This window comes from Rhinolophus sinicus, linkage group LG05 (assembly GCF_036562045.2).
Source record: "Rhinolophus sinicus isolate RSC01 linkage group LG05, ASM3656204v1, whole genome shotgun sequence".
NCBI classification, from domain to species: domain Eukaryota; kingdom Metazoa; phylum Chordata; class Mammalia; order Chiroptera; family Rhinolophidae; genus Rhinolophus; species Rhinolophus sinicus.
Genome location: NC_133755.1, coordinates 166,574,290 through 166,593,176, shown reverse-complemented (window position 1 = coordinate 166,593,176; position 18,887 = coordinate 166,574,290). Strand labels below are relative to the sequence as shown.

Genomic DNA, 18,887 nt, shown 5'->3' with positions numbered 1-18,887 from the left:
CAGCGAATCGTTGTTGAACTTAATTGGTTGGAATAGCTAATGAACGTGGGTTACATCAGCAGAGATGTGTGGGTTACTAAAACATTTTCAAACGTCCTGTCCACTAAAGAGACTAGCTAATGAATCATCTGACGTTTCTCCTATAACCGTGCTATCCCTATGTGTTTCATTAAGGAGTGCTATTTGATTCTTATTCTTTGATTTTGATGTCAGTACCAAATTGTTACAAAAACTGATTAACTTTTATCTCCAAGATTTATGTAACATTGCCTAAAGCTGTTTGTTTCTTTTGGATTCTCCTACGAATCCTGCTGCCAAGAAAAGTCGTGGCTCTGTCCTGAAGTTACAAGGCAACTCCATTGACAGGTCCCACATCTAACGGGACACTGAGTCCGCTGAGGAGGCCATCCTCCAGAATCATCACACAGCGTTACAGCGTCTCTCTCATACTAGACAAAAGCATGAGTTGTTTTTCTCTTCGGTCGGAGGCAAATTCCACCTTAAAAAGCACTGCTATTCGATAATTAAAAAGACAACCCGATTTTAAAAAAGCATTTGATTTTTTAAATAGAAATACTTTTATTTTAAAATGAAGATGTTGAAAGCATAAGAAACCTAAAAGTTCCATAAAATTACTTCCAAAAATCTTGTGTATTTTGTATTTTCACAATATAATGGAACTAAACGTGTACCCTCAAAAATGATTATCAAGTAATCACTGAAATAGTCGCCATTTTAACCTTGAGGTGTTTTTTCCAGCTTTAATGAGGAATAATTGACAAATATAATTGTATATTTTAAAAGGTACAAATATAATTGTATATATGTAAAACGTACACATGATGATTTGATACACATATACATTGTAAAATGATTACCAAGATCAAGATAATTAACATATCCATCACCACACATAGTTAACACTGTGTGTGTGTGGTAAGAAGGCTTAATGTCTCAGCAGGTTTCAAGTATACAATACTGTATCTTTAACTAGAGTCATCATGCTGTACATTAGAGCCTCAGAACTTATTCATTTTATAACTTTGTACCCTTTGTACCAATGTTTGTACGGTTTGACCTCTATCTCGCTCCATCATTGCAGTGTCATACCACATGGTTTCACTGCCCTAAAAATGCCATGCTCTGCTTATTCATCCCTCTCTTCCCTTCCCCCAGCCCCTCGTTATGATTTTGATTCACATTTCCATAGGGACTAATGTTGATGATCTTTTCAGGTGCTTATTAGCCACTTATGTATCTTTTTCGCATACATTATTAAACATTGTCAAAACCCACAGAGTGTGCAACACCAAAGGTGAATGCTAATGTAAACTATGGCCTTTGTACAATAATGATGTGTAAATATCATCAATTATAACAACAAATTTACCACTGGTGCAGAATATTGATAGAGCAGAGATTGGGGGTCGGGGAGTAGAAGGTATATAGGAACCCTACTTTCTGCTCAATTTTGCAGCAAACCTAAGCAGCTCAGAGAAATAGTCTATTGAACAAAATACAATGAGAAACCATTTCACACCCACTAGAATGACTATAATCAAAATACAATAACAAGTTTCACAAGGATATGGAAAATCGAAAACCTCGTGCATTGTTGGTGCAAATGTAAAGTGGGATAGCCACTTTGGAAAACAGTTTGTCCATTTCTTAAAAAGTCAAACATACACTTAGCAGCTATGCCACTCCTCTGTTTTTACTAAAAAGAAAAAAACGTATACAAAGACTTGTATACGAATTTTTTGGCAAGTCCACAAACTGTTAAACACAGAATTACCATATGACTCAGCAATTCCATTCCTAGACATATACCTGTATTAGTCAGCTAGGGCTGCCATGACAAAGTACCACAGACTGGGTGGCTTAAACAACAGAAATTTATTTCTCGCAGTTCTGGAAGCGGGAAGGTGAAGATCAAGGCACTGGCAGGTCTGGTTTCTTCTGAGGCCTCTCTCCTTGGCTTGCAGACGGCTGCCTTCTCCATGGCCTGAGTCTCTCTGTGTGGATGCACCCTTGGTGTCTGCCTTCTCATAAGGACACCGTTGACATAAGAAATGTCCACACCTGTAGAGAACTTTTATGAGTTTATTTGAGCCAAACTGATAACACTTGCCAGGAAGCAAAATTTCAAAAGATCGAGAAAATGTTCCAGAGAACGGCAGTTTTGCAGTTTATTTTATACAATTGAACCCAAGGAGGAGATATAAAGAGAGTTACATGAAATCTGGTGGTAAATTAAGGGGACAGAAGAAAGCAATGCAGGGAGATCTCTGGGATTGGATAAAAAGTAAACCGAAGAGATACATACTTCTTTCACATTGGTGGATACAGGATAGTTAATAATTAACATTTACAGCACAGAGAGATGGTATTTGGGGAACAAGATAACAATGAGGGGTTCTGTGGCCTTGTGCTCTGGTGGGAGTTTGTGTACTCAGGGGTCTGTAAAATATTACTCTGACGTTTCAAAGTTATGTTATCTTAGATGTAAAAAGACAATAGACAGTCTCACTTAAGCTAAAGATTGACCTTTGTCAAGGAAGGTACAGGACTAGGACGTGACTACCAGCCATTACCTGTTTTTAATTAGGGATTTTTATGTTCAGACCATCTTATATGGTTACTTTTGGTCTCTGAGTTTGCAGGGCCTGCCTTGCTGGCCTCTCTCACATGTCAGGTTTATATGTGGCCCCTCTGTCATCCACAACATCATCATATTAGATTAGGGCCCCACCCTAAAATTTCTTCTCATCAGCATTATTTACAGGAGGCAAAAGTAGAAACAACCAAAAGGTCCATCATATGATAAATGGATAAACAAAAGGTAGTATATACTTACAATAGAATACTACTCGGACATAAAAAGAAATGAAGTGCTGATACCTGCTACAAAGAACGAAAACATGTTAAGTAAAAGGTAATAAAAATACGGTATGTTTCTATTTATATGAAATGTCTAGAACAGCCAAATCTATAGAGTCAAAAAATGCATAGTGGTTGCCTGGGCCTCGGGAAGAGGCTGGGGTATGTGGAGCGACTGCTAGTAATGAGGTTACTTTATGGGATGATGAAAATTTTCTAAACTTAGATTGTAGTGAGAGATAGTTGCACAATTCTGTGAATATACTAAAAAACATTGACTTGTACACTTTAAATGTCTGGATTTTGTGGTATGTGAATTATATTTCAACAAAAGTATTTTAAAACATTTTTTCATATAGCACTGTTTGTGTGTGTGTGTGTGTGTGTGTGGTATAAGTCATTTGGCATGCAAAAGCTTTGCCAGAGCCCATTCTAGACTAAAATGAGACAGATGGTCTTCAAAATATGTCACACATTATACAGAATGTTGTACTCGGCCTGTGAGTCCCATTGGAATCAGGCAGCCACAGTTAAAATACTGTAGCATCTGGACTCACTAGTTGTAATTGACACTCAGCTGCACAGAGCCATGGGACAGGAAGGACGAAACAATGCAGAGCGTTCTTAGACATAAAACAAAGGTCACTATTTCTCCAAACCTCATTAATCCTCATGCTATTCTTATGTAAAGCCACAATCTGACACACTTACCAATTTCTAATCAAGAATCAAACGGTCTTCCAACTCAAGTAATGACTAACTCACTAGGTACAAGACATGTAACCTCAAAGTAATGTGTCCTTACCTTCCTGGAAATGTATGACAGTGGTCGTCTTCCTTTGGCACTCAAATATTGAGTTGAACAAGTGAACCGTAAGGCTCACTTAAAGGAATGCAATTGTAACATGAACTGTGGAATGAACTACGAGCTGTGGCCTAAGTCAGATTCTCAATCTCAGCACTCCTGACATTTTAGACCAGATCAATCTTTCCTGTGGGGACTTTCCTATGTACTGTAGATGTTTAAGAGGATGCCTGGCCTCAATCCACTAGACGCCAGGAGCACACTCTACCCCCCAAGTTATGACAACCAAAAATGTTGCCAGACATTACCAAATATCTCCTGGCGGACAAAATGGAGAACCACTGGCAGAAGTCAAGGAGACCTTTACATGTTCCATTAACCAAACAGTAGCAAAAATACATGTTTGATTTCTAATTCACATGTATAAGCTCTGTTGATTTGAAATATTCAGACTATTGGGTAAAAAGCAGTGTTATGGATCTTACTAAATTCAGCTGACCATATTATTTGCCGAGTTTATGTGAAGATTTTTATAGTTTGCTCTAAAACTTGAATCTAATCGCAAAATGCCAGCTAGGAGCCCCAGGAGGAATGAGTTGTTTGTATTATAGTAAAAGCTTGCCCTTTTACTTATGAATGGAAACACTTCAAAGGACTAGAAATGTAATTTTATATTCAATTTCACCACGTAGGAAGTAGGAAGGGATTTACTGTCTATTGACAGAGTTTGCAAATACAGCTGATGTGTTTATCATTAAGGACCCCAACTTAGCACGGCAGACTTCATCTTCATTGTCTTTGTAGCCTATCATTTCCATCACCTAAGAATGAAGCATGTAGTCATTTCAGTTTTGACACATTGCACTTCAGGGGTTTTAAATGTGAATTTACTGCAATCTGGAACCGTGGTGGGCATGGCGTCTCCCACACATTTTGATATGTCATAATGTTCATCTATCACTTTGTGCCATTAATTTTCCCACTGAAAAGGCTTCACCTGCCTCAAGAGGTCTGGACGTGGACCTGAGGCCTCTGCCTTTTAGAAGATGGGGTTAAATGGTTCCTAACTTTCTTTCCTTCCTCCCTTCCCTCCTTCCTTCCTTCCTGAACAAGCATAGCTGAGATTCTAAAGCTAACGTCCCCACCCCCTTTGCAACCCTATGCATGGAAGCGTGGACACGCTAGCCTCTCCTAGTAAAAGGATGGCGGTTTTACCAAGAACCACCTTCGCACCACAGAGCTCAAGCCATGGTGTTGCCTACAGATGCCCACTAGAGAAATATAAGATCATAAGCGGTACAGTCTTTTCCCAGAACTGGGAAAAATAAAATGAACTTGTTAATAGGAAGTTTGGTTCACTAACGGTGTAAGAAGAAACCTACTGTCTGTTTTCTGTAGTGAATGGCACCCCAGCCTTCCCTTGCTCAAGTCAAAACCTTGGCATCATCCTGATGCCTTTTCCTCTTCTGACCCCTCACATCTAAGCCATCAGCCAGTCAAGTCCGCCCTCAAAATACACCTGGACTCCAAGCACCCTCATCACCTCCGCCGCGGCCACCTCGTCCCCGGCCATAGTCACTCTTAACTGGGCTATTGGGACAGCCTCCTAGAGTCTTTTCCCAACACAACCCACAACCAGCTGAGTGATCCTTTGAAGATCTGTGCAAACTCCTTCCATAGTTGTTCAACTCACTCAGAGAGAAACGTAAATCCTCATGAAGGCTGGTTGGCCCCAGCTGACCTGGGCTTCTGTGGCCTCTCTGTCCTCATCACTCCCCCTCTCTACCTCTGTTCCATCCTCAGGATGCTTCTTGTACTTAGAACCCGCCAAGCGTGCTTCCTCAGGGCCTTTGAAACGGCTGCACCCTCTGCCTGTATACTTTTCCCCAGATGCTCCTGAGGCCCACTGCCTCTTTTTTTTTTTGAGCCTCTGCTCCAATGTCAACTTACCAATGAGGACTTCTTGAACATCCTACACAAAATTGCACCCTTCCTTTCCACCATTGTCATTCTAGCCCCCTTATTACTTTATTTTCTCTAAGCGCTTATCACCACCTGACATATATTCTTTTTATACATTTTCTCTGTCTTCCTCAATAGAAATAAACTCCACAAGAGCTGAAATTTTATTTTGTTTACTGGTTTAGCCCAGCCCCTGGAAAACAGTAGGAGCTCAGTAGATATGTGTTGAAAAGATAAATGCAACAGATCTTATTTTACCATATAATAGATGGAGTAAGGATTAGTACAGTTCCAAAGACTTCCCACAGAAACTGTTGTTTTCAAAAAAATAATAATAGTTAAAGCTTATAATTTATCTTATTTGTGCATAAAGTAGAATGGGGGACTCATTGTAGATACCTGTGTATTCCGGTTTTTTGGGCTCGCTGCTGCTAATCAAGCCTTATAACCATGCCTTCATCTTCAGCTAAGACATTGATAAATGACCCCCTCATTTTTATTTCTACTCCTTAACTCTCTTTCCAGCCCCAACCCTTAGTTCTAACTTGCTTTGAATAGATCCAGCAGCACCTAAGTTTGGAGTAAGGCCATCTGAGCTCTTCACTCCATCCAACTTGATGTATCACAAGCTGCGTCTCCTTGAACAAAACATGTTTTCTCTCAGCTTCCTTATGTGTAAACCAGAGACTTGGATTAGCTCAGCAGCACTCGACAACATATTGCTGTATTTGGACCACATGAGAGAGAGTTAGGATCGGATCAGAATTATGTCTAACCAAAACCTTTGTGTTCTGTATGCTAGCTGGACAGTTTAAAGCTGCAAACAAGCAGGGCCTGAGCAGGCTGGAGGGAGGGAAGAGAGTGGGGTCAGATCATTTCTTCTCCCAGCTCCCTCCCTCCTGAAGGCAGAGACCACAAGGAATAGCTGCTTTCCTCCACCAAAGATCACATCTCTCATCCAATCCTTCCCAGTTTCCTGGAACTGTCCTTTCTTCTCGCTCCATCAGGCTTTATTCAGGATTTTTCTGATTTTTTTGTTTTGCTTTGTTTTGGGACTTTATTTTCAATATTTATAACAATATCTGGCAGATAGTCTTCAATAAATATTTGTTCAATGAATGATGTTATGTTTGGAAAGTCTACCTGTCGTGCGGGAGACCCTGCTCGCTGCGCCATTTGTCGTGCGAGACGGCCTGCGAGGTCTCTGGTCCCGCTCCCCACATAACACAGGATATGGTGAGGCCAAAAAGGAACACCCACGGAGCCATAGGTAGGGGAGTCATACCACTATATTCTCTCTGGCGGCACTATACTCTCACTGGAGGCTGGATCCACACTGTCCGCAAACCGCCATCCACGCTTGCCAGCCCAGCCAACATCTTGCTAGACCCCATTTTTCTCTTCTTTCTGCTAGCGTAGCCACAGCAGTTATATTAGTGGCCAATGGCTCACTGGTTACAGCTGACGGCCAACTAGCCACAGCTGATGGCCATGCAATCACAGTTGATGGCCATTTACTACCTGAGCCAGCACCTGTCTATGTGAGGCCCAGAGCCTGGAAACTACTTTCTGGGGCTCTGCCCCCACACTACCCATTAACAAACATTTCAGAACATGATCAAATTCTTTAAGAAAAAGGATGATTTCTCACGAAACATATATGAGAGGCATTATTATTTAAGAAGAATAAAAACTGTTAGATGGCAAGATATGTTACTTTCTCTTAAAAATAACTGATAATTCATTGCAGATGTTTGTTTTTCCCAAAATGATATTTCAAGAAATCGGTTATAAGAGTGATTGCTGTACAGCAGACTTTTTAAAAATACTGTAGTGATTCAGACTATACCAGGCTCCACCTTCTTCAGCTTCAGATTGAATTTACTGAGAAGGAGCTAGAGGGATGAGGTAGAAAAAAAGACACTTTTCTAAGACAGCTCCCTAGTCTTCCTTTGACTTCTTTTCATTTCACTCTTTATATTCTGAAGCACAAATGTTAGAAGTTCATATATGTCAGTCTACCTTTAGTTTCATAACGTACACTGGGGGTCCTCTCATTTCCATTGACTTTCTGCGTCTTAGTTAATTTTGGTATCTTTATCTCCACCTGACTGAAATTTTTCTAATGAGAAATAATGTTCAACATAAGTTAATTCTACCTAAAACAATTGTGGGGACAGAGCCAGGAGTGCAGTTTCCAGGTGCTCGCCCTCACATGGAAAGGTGCTGGCTCAGGTAGTAAATAGCCATCAACTGTGATTGAATGGCCATCAGCTGTAACCAGTGAGCCACTGGCCACTAATATAACTGCCGTGGCTACGCTAGCAGAAAAATGGGGGCTAGCAAGAAGATGGTGGCTGAGCTAGCAAGAGCAGATTGCAGCTAGCACGGCGGATTGCAGCTAGCAAGTGAGGTTGGTTGGCAGAGACAAATGGACGGCAGGTTGCGGATAGTGTGGCTCCTGCTTCCTGTGTCTCCAACCCAGCCGCCAGCGAGACCATAGTGGTATGACTCCCCTATCTATGGCTCCGTGGGTGTTCCTTTTTGGCCTCACCACATCCTGTGTTCTTATGTGGGGAGCGACCAGAGACCCCGCATGACACCCTGCATGACAGCAATTTTGTATTATTATTACTTTTAAGAACTCAGTAGTGGAGTCAGAGGAAATTGATTTCAAGTCCAAGCTCCCAGACTTATCAGCGGTGTGGGGACAGAGCCCCAGAAAGCAGTTTCCAGGCTCTCGGCCTCACACAGACAGGTGTTGGCTCAGGTAGTAAATGGCCATCAACTGTGATTGCATGGCCATCAGCTGTGGCCAGTTGGCCATCAGCTGTAACCAGTGAGCCACTGGCCACTAATATAACTGCTGTGGCTACGCTAGCAGAAAATGGGGGCTAGCAAGAAGATGGTGGCTGAGCTGACAAGAGCGGATTGCAGAGAGGCGGATGCCGCCAGCGAGAATATAGTGGTGTGACTCCCCTACTTATGGCTCCATGGGTGTTCCTTTTTGGCCTCACCATGTCCTGCGTTCTTATGTGGGGAGCAGGACCAGAGACCCCGCAGGCCTCCTGCATGACAAGCGGTGTCAGATTAAGCACAGTTTTGGGCTGTGGTCTTCCCTCCTGAGTAGAAATGGAGATAATGATGTTACCTGGTATTATGGACTGAATTGTGTCCCCCTCAAAATGTACATCTTTTTCAAAGTCCTCACCCTCAGCATGTGACTGTGTTTGGAGATAGCATCTGTACAGAGGTAATGAGGGTAGAATGAGGTCATACGGGTTGGCCCTAATTCAATATGCCTGACTTGCTTACATATGAAGCCCTTAGGACACACACAGGAATGTGCAACGGAAGACCTTGTGAAGACACAGGGAAGGGAGGGCCATTTATAAGCTAAGGAAAGAGGTCTCAGAAGGAATCGACCCCACTGACCTCTCAATCTTGAACTTCCAGTCTCCAAAAAACTGTGATAGAATAAATGTCTGTTGTTTAAGTTACCCTGTCTGTGGTTCTTTGTTATGGCAGCCCTAGCAAACGAATACACTTGGCAAAGTTGGGGGAGGCAGTTGCCTTTTGTTTTTTAAGACTCTACAAGAGTCTTTGTGTTTGTGTAAGTATCTGTATTAGTTTTCTGTGGCTGCTGTGACCAATTATTATAAACTCCGTAGCTGAAAACAAATGACATTGATTCTCTCCCAGTCTGGAAGCCAAAAGTTTGAAATCAGCTTCACTGGGGTGAAATCAAGGTGTTAGCAGGGCTGTGCTGCCTCTGGGAGCTGCAGGGGAAAGTTCGTTCCTTGTATCTCCCAGCTTCTGGGGCTGCTGGCATTCCGGGGCTTATGGTCATCTCAGGTTGGTCTCTGCCTCTGTGGTCACGATGCCTTTACCTCTTCTGTCTGTGTCAAATCTCCACCTCTCTTTCATAACGTGGCTTGTGATTGCGTTCTGACTCTCTTACTGGTGATCTAGATAATCTCCCCTTGTCACAATCCTCCACTTAATCACTGTTCTGAAGGCCCTGTTTCCATATAAGGTAAGAATTTCAGAGCCCAGGGATGAGGCCCTGATATCTTTGGGAGCCATTATTCAGCCTAATGCCGCATCTATAGAGAAATGCTTTCAAATATTCTGTGAACGCGAGTTATCTTCCTGTGAACCTGTGCATTAGGAATGTTTGATGAACAAGAGGTTCCACGTACCTGTGCATTATGAGACCAGGGAGAGATAAAGAGCAGAAAAGTGAACCTAAGAATCCTGCAACTCTTAAAAATCATCACAGAATATTTCCAGAGAGACCTCAATTTTGAACTTGAGCTTTTTATTTTAAAGTCTTAGATTTTATATTTTTCAACTGAAATAAGTAATTTGATTGTAAAAAGCAGGATATAGATCCAGTCAATAAGTGTTGGCAATCCTTAGGTGTTCTGACGACTCTATATTCACTGTAGGATTTTGCATGCCCGAAATCCTGCTCTCTGCGCCATCTGTCCATCTTCCCCCCTCAGCCAGCACAGGCAAAGGCCCGGAGAAGTGACAAGTAATAGTGTGTTAGACCAGCTGAAGGTTTGCATGGAGAAAGCACCTTTGACCTCTGAGTCCCTGGGGGCAAAGGGCCCAGAAAGGAAGAGGCAACTCTTAGAGTCTCCTTTAACCCTTCTCTGCCACTGGTGGCCTCGTCCCTGGAATCGGAAACCAGTAGGTGTACCCATGTCCCCATTTGCCCAGCACGTGAGCTGGGCACCTTACACTCATTGAGTGCTACCTAAGATGAACCCTCTGGCGACTTTCAAAATGAGGTCAGAGGTTGTTGCCTCCTGTGCTGTCAATAAGGTCTGACACCAACAACAATACCTCCTATTAGTCTAGTATTTTATGATAAAGAGCACTTTGGGGCAGATTCTTTTTCCCAGATACTAGGAATACAAAAGGAAATAAGACACATTTTCAACCCTTAGGGATCATTTCAACCCAGTTAATTATAAATCATTCAATCCCAAAAACTCACAGAGGAAAGTGGGAAGGTATGCTCATTTTCCAAATGAGGAAATTGAGTGTTAAAAGCTAATTTTCAAAGAAAGTTACAATTGTGACTTTCATAGATTTTTTTTTTAATGGACATGTGATAAATTTTTGTTTAACTTATTCGATGAGGGAAGTAAGTAGATGTTACAGCTGATTCAAAAAGAAACCAAGAAACATGAATACACATAGGATGAAGGTGTGTGGAAGGGAATTGCAAATGGCAGCAAACTCCCCCACACACGTACACCACATACCAGGGACAGGGGCAGAGGAGAGTAGATAAAACTCATATAGGCAGGACAGGATTTGTATGCCCATCAGTTACTTACAATGTACATAGTTGTAAAATAGCTCCCACAGAATCAAAATAAAGTAACTCAAGGAAAGATGCATAGACAATCCATGGGGTTTCCCAAACAGAGCCTGCATGTGAATTTTATTCTCTCTGGCAACCGAATTCAGTTTGTCCCATCCACCAGTGGTCCCTGCTCCTGAGAAATGTACTCCTTTGTTGCCTTGATTAGGTGAAACAAAGTTACCCCCACAAAATTACAAATGAGAGCATAAAAGGGAAACAGGTTAGAGATGTCCTGCTATTCTCACTCAGTCCTGCTGTGCCTTGATGCTCATGGAAGCTGCCAATAAACCAATATGCAGACGAACTGGGCTCTTGGGGAGGGTGCCCACAACTCTCCTCATGCCAGGAGACCTCTCCTCACACCAGCACATCTCTCCTCACACCAGGGCACCTCTCCTCACACCAGGGCACACCTCTGCTCACACCAGCACACCTCTCCTCACAGCAGGGCGCATCTCTCCTCACAGCAGGGCACAGCTCTCCTAACACCAGGGCACAATTCCCGAAATGAGTGGCTTTGGGATTCGCATTGCTTCTCACTGGGGTTTGAATAGCAGCTTGAATTAGAAAGAAAAATAACCATCTGCTTGCTTCCCCCCACATTCAGGCGGGAAGAGCATAGAGGGGTCAAAGGCATCCATATGTGAACTCAAACAGACTTAAGTCAGGGATCCTGGGATTGCCCTAATTATTGGGAAGAAAATATTCAACCCAGAATAATAAAATGATAACAGTTTACAAAAATGTGGCAGTTTATGGTTTTGAACATTCCATACTAGAAATAAATATAAAGGCACCACACTCCCAAATTTTGTTTATGTTTTAAATTTTATTTGATGCTTTAGATTTACTAGACTAAAACAAAAAGTGGGGAGGGGATATTAACAAAAAATAACAGTGGTATTAACAAAAAATAACAGTGGTATTAACAAGTTTGCCTTCTACTAATGACCTAAAAAATGTGGCTACTCAAAAAGAACAATCATTTCAGTGTAGACTGTCCCAGAAATCTAGGACATCATCAAACCTTGTTCCCTTTGGGCTTTTCACTTGGAAAGAATGCAGTGCCTTTTTCTTTCTTTCTTGTTTTCTTTCTTTCTTTCTTTCTTTTTTTTTTTTACTTGCCTTATGCTCCAAGTCTTTTAAAATTGTGTTCATAAGCTAAACGACTTTGAAGAACTCACACCCATCTTTACACCAGATAGCCAAGCACTACCTCTTTACAAGAGGCTTTATGGTTTTTTCGGCTGCGCCTCAGTTTACTTACCTGTATTGTGAGGATGTCTATGGTCCACTCCTGTATTAGCAAGGCCACTTCCCTTCTGCCCCTGTATACGAAGAGCCAGAGGTGACAATAAGTATTTCCAAGGTATAAAGTTGGAGCATAAAGAAAAACCTAATGTTTTTTTTGTCCATATTCACACAGAAGATTGAGGGAAATTAACAGTCAAGTACAACCAAAATGGTGTCTAGGCATAAAACCTGCAAGTGTGGGTAAATGCTGGAATCTCTGGAGGCAAGAGGCCAAATAAAAAAGTGAGATTTTTTTTTTTTTTTTTTTGGTGATTCTCAGCCTTTGATCTGCTCTTTAACACCCCGGGTGCAGGATCTCCCCCAACAGCGGTCATTAAAGACCTTGGGGATTACAACAGAAACCTTCTTGGTTTTTACCCCATAAGACACTTGTACACTCATATGCTGATCAAATAAATTTAGCCCATTTGACTAAACAGGACTGTTACCTTCTGAGCCCCTGTGCTAAGCACATAAGATGGACATTTTTAGCTTTTACAATCATATACAAGTGTGGGGACAGAGTCCCAGAGAGCGGTTTCCAGGCTTTCGGCCTCGCGTGTGGAGGTGCTGGCTCGGGTCATGAATGACGGTCAACTGTGATTGGTTGGCCGTCAGCTGTGACCAGTTGGCCAATTGGCTACTGATGTAACTGCGGAGCTGCGTTGATTGGTTGGTTGGTTGGCAGGCAGAGAAGTGAATGGCGGACTGCAAATCGTGTGGGTACTATTGCGTGTGTCTCACCCAGTGTCCAGTGAGACTATAGTGGTATGACTCCCCTACCTATGGCTCCCTGGGTGTTCCTTTATGGCCTCACCACATCCTGCGTTCTTATGTGGGGAGCGGGAGCTGAGACCCCACAGGCCGCCCCGCATGACAACAAGTGTTCCCTTTCTAATCCTAAAGATACATAAAATAAAACCACACTTGATATGGCATTTACTAGTTAATTTCTTATTTTCAAGTTAAATTCTTCACCTGCGTTCAGATCATTACACAAGAAAAAGTTGAGGATATGGACTATTACTTATGAAGAATTCAATGTGAAACTTTTCATGGTATATTAACTTACTTTAGTCAAATTTTAGGCCTATATTGATCCAGTTTGAAAACTTGCTGCAGTGTCCTTCTTGTAATGCTAGTTTTGATGTCATTTGCAAAACCCTTTTAGTGAAGGGAACAAATAAGAAAACAGACAAGTACCACACAATATATGAAGCACTGTAATAGAATACCTAAATCCTGTTTGGGGAGATTAAGAAACTAGGATATGCACTGGAACCTGAACAATGATTGCGGATTAGCCAGATTTTGGCGGGGGTTGGTGGAGACCAGAGAGTTCTGAGTCAGAAGGAATAGCATTTGCAAAGATTTCAGAGGCAAAAGAAATCAGATAGTATTTAGGGCTGAATATAGTTTGGAGGGATGAGAGCAGATAATGGTGAAAGATTGGAGAGGCAAGTAGGACCAGATCATGAAGGAAGGACATGTCTATTGAGCCTTGCTTTCTAAATATTTTCCACATATATAGTGGATCTTCATTAATTTTCTACACACACACACACACACACACACACACACACACACACAGAGGCTTAGAAAGTGTACTGTCATTTTTTATCAAAGAGGAATGAAGGCTTAGAGTAAAGTGATTTGCTAACATTTATTTAATAAATATGCTCTCTATTCTGTTCGTGAGACTGTCCCTTGATGCTGAAATGATAGGTGGCTGGAGGAGGAATGTCGGTAGCAGGTGTGCTTTTGCCTTTCATTCTGCAACTCACAAGTTGTTCCTAAGCCACAGATGTCCACGCCCTTCCGCATAACCCGTTAGGAAATCCATCCATGGCTCTTGTAGGATTTAGCCCTTAGAATGATTCCCTAAGGGGTCGTTGGCAGAAATAAAAAGTGACTCATTCAACAGAATTAGGATCCTGGGATTCTTGCTTCTATTTTTAAAGGTACTAGATCCGTAGAATTCAAATTATTACGACAAACTTTCTGGGTAAGTTCACTGAGTAAGAATGACAAACCAAAATTTCCCTAGCGTGTAAGTTGCACAGTCACTACAACTTGGCAAGGTTAGGAACAAAGCTGTACAGTGACTGAATAATGTGGTGACCTGGCTGTCCTCTCCATATGAGTGACTGGTCACCAGTGGTGACATATGATAAGCTTAATCCAGATAAAAGAGGCTTTTAAGTATTATTAAAATAACACGAATTCTATTTTGGTCTTTGCATTTATTGCTCATTTGTTCAAGGGTCCTCGGTTCGGCCTGATGAAACAATGCTTCAGACATTGTCAGTTAGTTTGTGGCAACAGCAAAATTCCTGATTTTTGGTCAGGTATAATCCATGGCTTTCTGTCTTCGCAGTTCTTTCTAGGTGCCCTCAAGTTGGTAAGGATAAAACACTAATAATGAATGAAAAAAAATCTAGAAAACAAATGCAAATATTTTTAAGAACCTGGACAGTCCATCTCAGGTCAGCTGTGAACAGATTCTGGAAACTATCCAATGTCACCAGATTCTTTTCTCTGTTCCTTTGTATTGTCCTCATTCGTAGCCAGACTCTTTCAAAGTGCTGGCAAAAATGGTGCCTGGCCACTCTAAGCTCCATTATACTCAAGGTTGCAGACCCTGTAAAAGGGAGCACCTCTCTTCTTGAAAATTAGAACTACAATCAATAATCTAGCTTGAATTACCTGTCCATTGTTGAATGGATTGCTGTGTGCAGGGAAGTAAAGGACCTAACAGATATAGCCAAGGGACATACCACCTTGAATTTGGATAAATGGGGTCTGGGAAATTAGTCGGTTCTCCAGAAGGAAAAAATACAAAGCGAGTAAAAATATAAATGCGAAAATAAGTTGCAGGTGTCCTCTACACAGGCAAATCAGATAAAGAAAATCTTTTATTGAGAGCCAAAATAAAGCATCTTTAGAAAATAATTTTCCACAATACTTTCCACACATTTGAAGAATATGTTATTATACTGTTAGAAGGAAAAAGATTATTTGTCTCTCCCTTCTATCAACAAAGATTGTTTAAAATCACACACACACACACACACACACACACACACACACACAAATTCCCAGTACACTTTAAATATTAAAACATATTTTTAAATAGACTTATTTAATTTAAATTCAAATGACTATCAATTGACATATTGTTTCCAGTGAAAACGAAAACAAAAGAAATACTTGGCTCAAAATATATCTTAATGGAAGTTAACTGGCTGATATAGCAGGCAAAAAAAAAAAAATCAAATAAGAATCAGAATGACATTTTGTAAACTGACTAAATTAAAGGCTACTCTGTTTCAGAAGTTTATACGAGTACATTGTATGACATGACCAAAACCCACTTAGGATCATTCAAAACTTTCTTTACATAAGATACTTTTAATAAAATACTGACAAACATATCTTTATACACACTTTAAGGGGAAAAGACTTTATTCTATTATTGTTAAATAAATATATATTTACTCTTAATCTATTGTTCTTGTAGCTGATTTTAAAAGTGAAGGCAAGGGAGAAGCAGGGGTGGAGGGGGGAGAGAAAAAAGGCTCTAAAGACAGAACAACCAGTTATTTCCGTGTTAGACAAGAGAGAGAGAAAGAAGGGGGGGGAGGGGAAGGAGGAGAGAGACAGAAAGGAAAGAAAGAAAAGGAAAGAAAGCTGCACAGTGTCAGACCATAAACAAAGTGCCTTCCAAAGCAGATTGTATAAAAGGCATTTCACAAGTTAAACAATCCCCCAACCGTCAAGGTTGTGAAAGAGAACAGAGACTAAAAGAGGAAGCAATCTCCCTTCTTTCTGTGTTGGTTAAAGTAGAGATTCCCAGAGTCTCTGAGGCTGAATCTATCTCATCATGAGCTGGATTCTGTGCAGCCTCTGCAACTCCCTCTTCTTCCTAGAAGTGTGATATACTATCTATTTTTTATGAAATGAATGGAAATTTTATTTTTAACACATTTTATTCCACCTTTTGATTTAATTGGGCTCTCCGCAAACACACAGTGAGGTTCATTGAGCTAGAAGATGAGAGCTGGAAAGGAACTGACTCGTGGAAGGTGGGCTGCCCCTTCCACCCCCGCCCTCCCCACGGGATAGACCTCATGATGTTAAACTGTTTGATAGTTTAAACTGTCATTTCCCTCTGAGCTTCTCTAATCAAAGAATGCTTTCTGGATCAGAAACATCCCACTGCGTTCTCTGAGGATGTTATGCAAATATAGGCTTTAATGATTAGATTTTGTCTTTTATTTGAACAGTTCTGAGCAAAGACAGTTGGGTGCTTAGATACAAAATAACCACAATACCCTCTTATTCACAGAGCAGCCTTATGGTATTAAGAGAAATGTAGCCAACAGTGGAGAAAGTAGGAAAAATAAGTGCCTAATAACTAGATGTGTGCACATACTGGTTTGCCTTGAATAATTATTAATAGTGCCTCCTTTTACTCTCAAGAGAGTTTCCAGTGTGGATGATACACTACATGGTCACCCCACAAATAACCTGTATTTCTAAAGGTACTGTTGTAGCCGACATGGTTACATACAGTAACATATACAAAAGGGCCTTGATAGTACGTGATTAGTGGACTTGCAATGAATCAAAAGTCTGAAAACTTTATATTAAATAATACCGATCCATTATCTAGCTCAGTTCTACCCTTCCATTTGACACGCATGTTTGTTCCCCTAGGCTTACTGCTATGGACAGTGGGCACACAGGTGCCCAAGGAAGACAGGGCTGGTTGGGAACCAGGGAAAAGCTCACACCAACCAGAGGAAATGGGAGAATATCAGCCACTGGGAAGGAAGGCACATGTTTCAGAACATGGAGGTCATTAAAAAAGTGATGAGCAAGGAGGGGTGGGGAAGGGTGACAGGAAACCTAAAGCTGCCTTTGCCTAGCTCTGCTCCTGCCCCTCTTGTCACATTCTGTGGTGAGGAGTGGGGAAGTCAAACGCACTTGTGTTGCCTCAGTCAAGCTCAGAACATAAGCTGCCCACCATCACACCAATTATCCAGGACAAGCTTTCCCTTGTGCCCCGCGTCCTGCTCCTTCCATTTGTTTATATACTTCCAGCAGTAGAAGAGGAACTAAAGTGCAAGTATGTAGATGAGAATCCTGGCAAATGAGTTCCTGATAGAATGATGGTTATGTCATTGGATCTCTTCTGTTGCTAAATTGCAGTTGGGACACTAACAGTCGCAACCCAAACCATGAGAACTTTTAAAACCATCATCATTGCTTGAATTGCAGTGAGGAAAGAAACGCATGAGATTTTGAAACACCTGTTAACTTAAAGGAACGATCACTGGTCAATATACATGCAGTGACCTGCTCCATAGCAGGAAATCCTAATTTTTTGAATCAATCAATCAATCAATCAGTCAATAATTATCCCTGGCTCAACACACACTAGTTCCCTAGTATTGAATATATTGTAACACATTATAAAAGCAGATCCATAAAACACAGATGTCAACCTGGCATCACTCCTTGTGGCTGTACAGATTTCACTGAACACATAGGATAAAAGGTTACAGAGGTTGCAGTACTAATCAGGATTCTCCAGAGAAATAGAATCAATAGTATATATATATATATATATATATATATATATATATATATATATATATAATTTTATGATAAAAAATATAATTTTGTGTAATATATAAAATTGTATATATAAAATATAAAATTACATATAATCTTCCGCTATACATCTTTTGACATATATCTGATATATATATATATATATATATATATATATATATATATATATATATATATGTATATGTATCAGGGAAGCAGAGAGAGAGATTTTGAGGAATTGGTTCATAGAAATGTGGGGGGCTGGCAAGCTCAAGATCTGCAAAGTAGGCCAGGAGGCTGGAGACCCAGGGAGGACACGCAGTTAAAGTCCAGAGGTCATCTGCTAGAAGAAATCCTTTTCTACCAGAGTTCAGATTTTTTCTAATAAGTTATTCACCTGATAGGATGCGGTCCACCTACATTAAGGAGAGTAATCTGCTTTCCTCAAGTCTACTGACTTAAATGTTAATCTCATCTATAAAATACCTTCCTAGAAACATCTAGAATGATGTTTAATCTAATGTCTGGGTACTGTAGGCTAGCCAAGTTGACACAAGAAATTAACCATCACAGTCACTGTCCCCAGTATAATGCTACTTTGGTATTGTTTGGACTTTCAAAGTCCAATTAGCAATAGTAAGAGGCCCAGAATATTGCTAGCTGAGAGAGTACACTAATAATGCAAATAAAAACGAAACACCTGTGGAGGATTATTTGAAATTAGTAACGCAGAGAAGAATTCTTTCCTAAAGTAATGGAAAAAAATAAAGAAATTAATTCCCTTGAGCTTTTGCCCAGGTTTCTTGACCTACGTTTTGGAGGATAACACTTGTAGGAAAATAATCAATCATATCAATTCATTCCTTGCAACTGAGACATAGTCAGTCATGAGAAGCAGATAAATAAGGTAGGTGAAGGTTACACTGAGTCATTCAGACTTGCATC

At 40.8% G+C, this 18,887-nt stretch overlaps 1 long non-coding RNA gene across 18 annotated transcripts in view; it reads right to left on the bottom strand.

The window, feature by feature from the left end:
• Positions 1-665: 665 nt before the first annotated feature.
• Positions 666-18,887, bottom strand: part of LOC109454099 (uncharacterized) — a 34,644-nt gene continuing 16,422 nt past the window's right edge. For 13 of the 18 annotated variants that reach the window (XR_002138425.2, XR_012496769.1, XR_012496773.1 and 10 more), the window contains 2 exons: positions 12,298-12,358; positions 1,878-2,082 (listed from right to left, as the gene is read on the bottom strand). This is a non-coding gene — a long non-coding RNA (uncharacterized LOC109454099). Of the gene's footprint in view, positions 2,083-2,857; positions 2,905-12,297; positions 12,359-18,887 lie in introns of all 18 variants that reach the window. The other 5 variants (XR_012496765.1, XR_012496766.1, XR_012496767.1 and 2 more) reach the window with 2 other exon arrangements.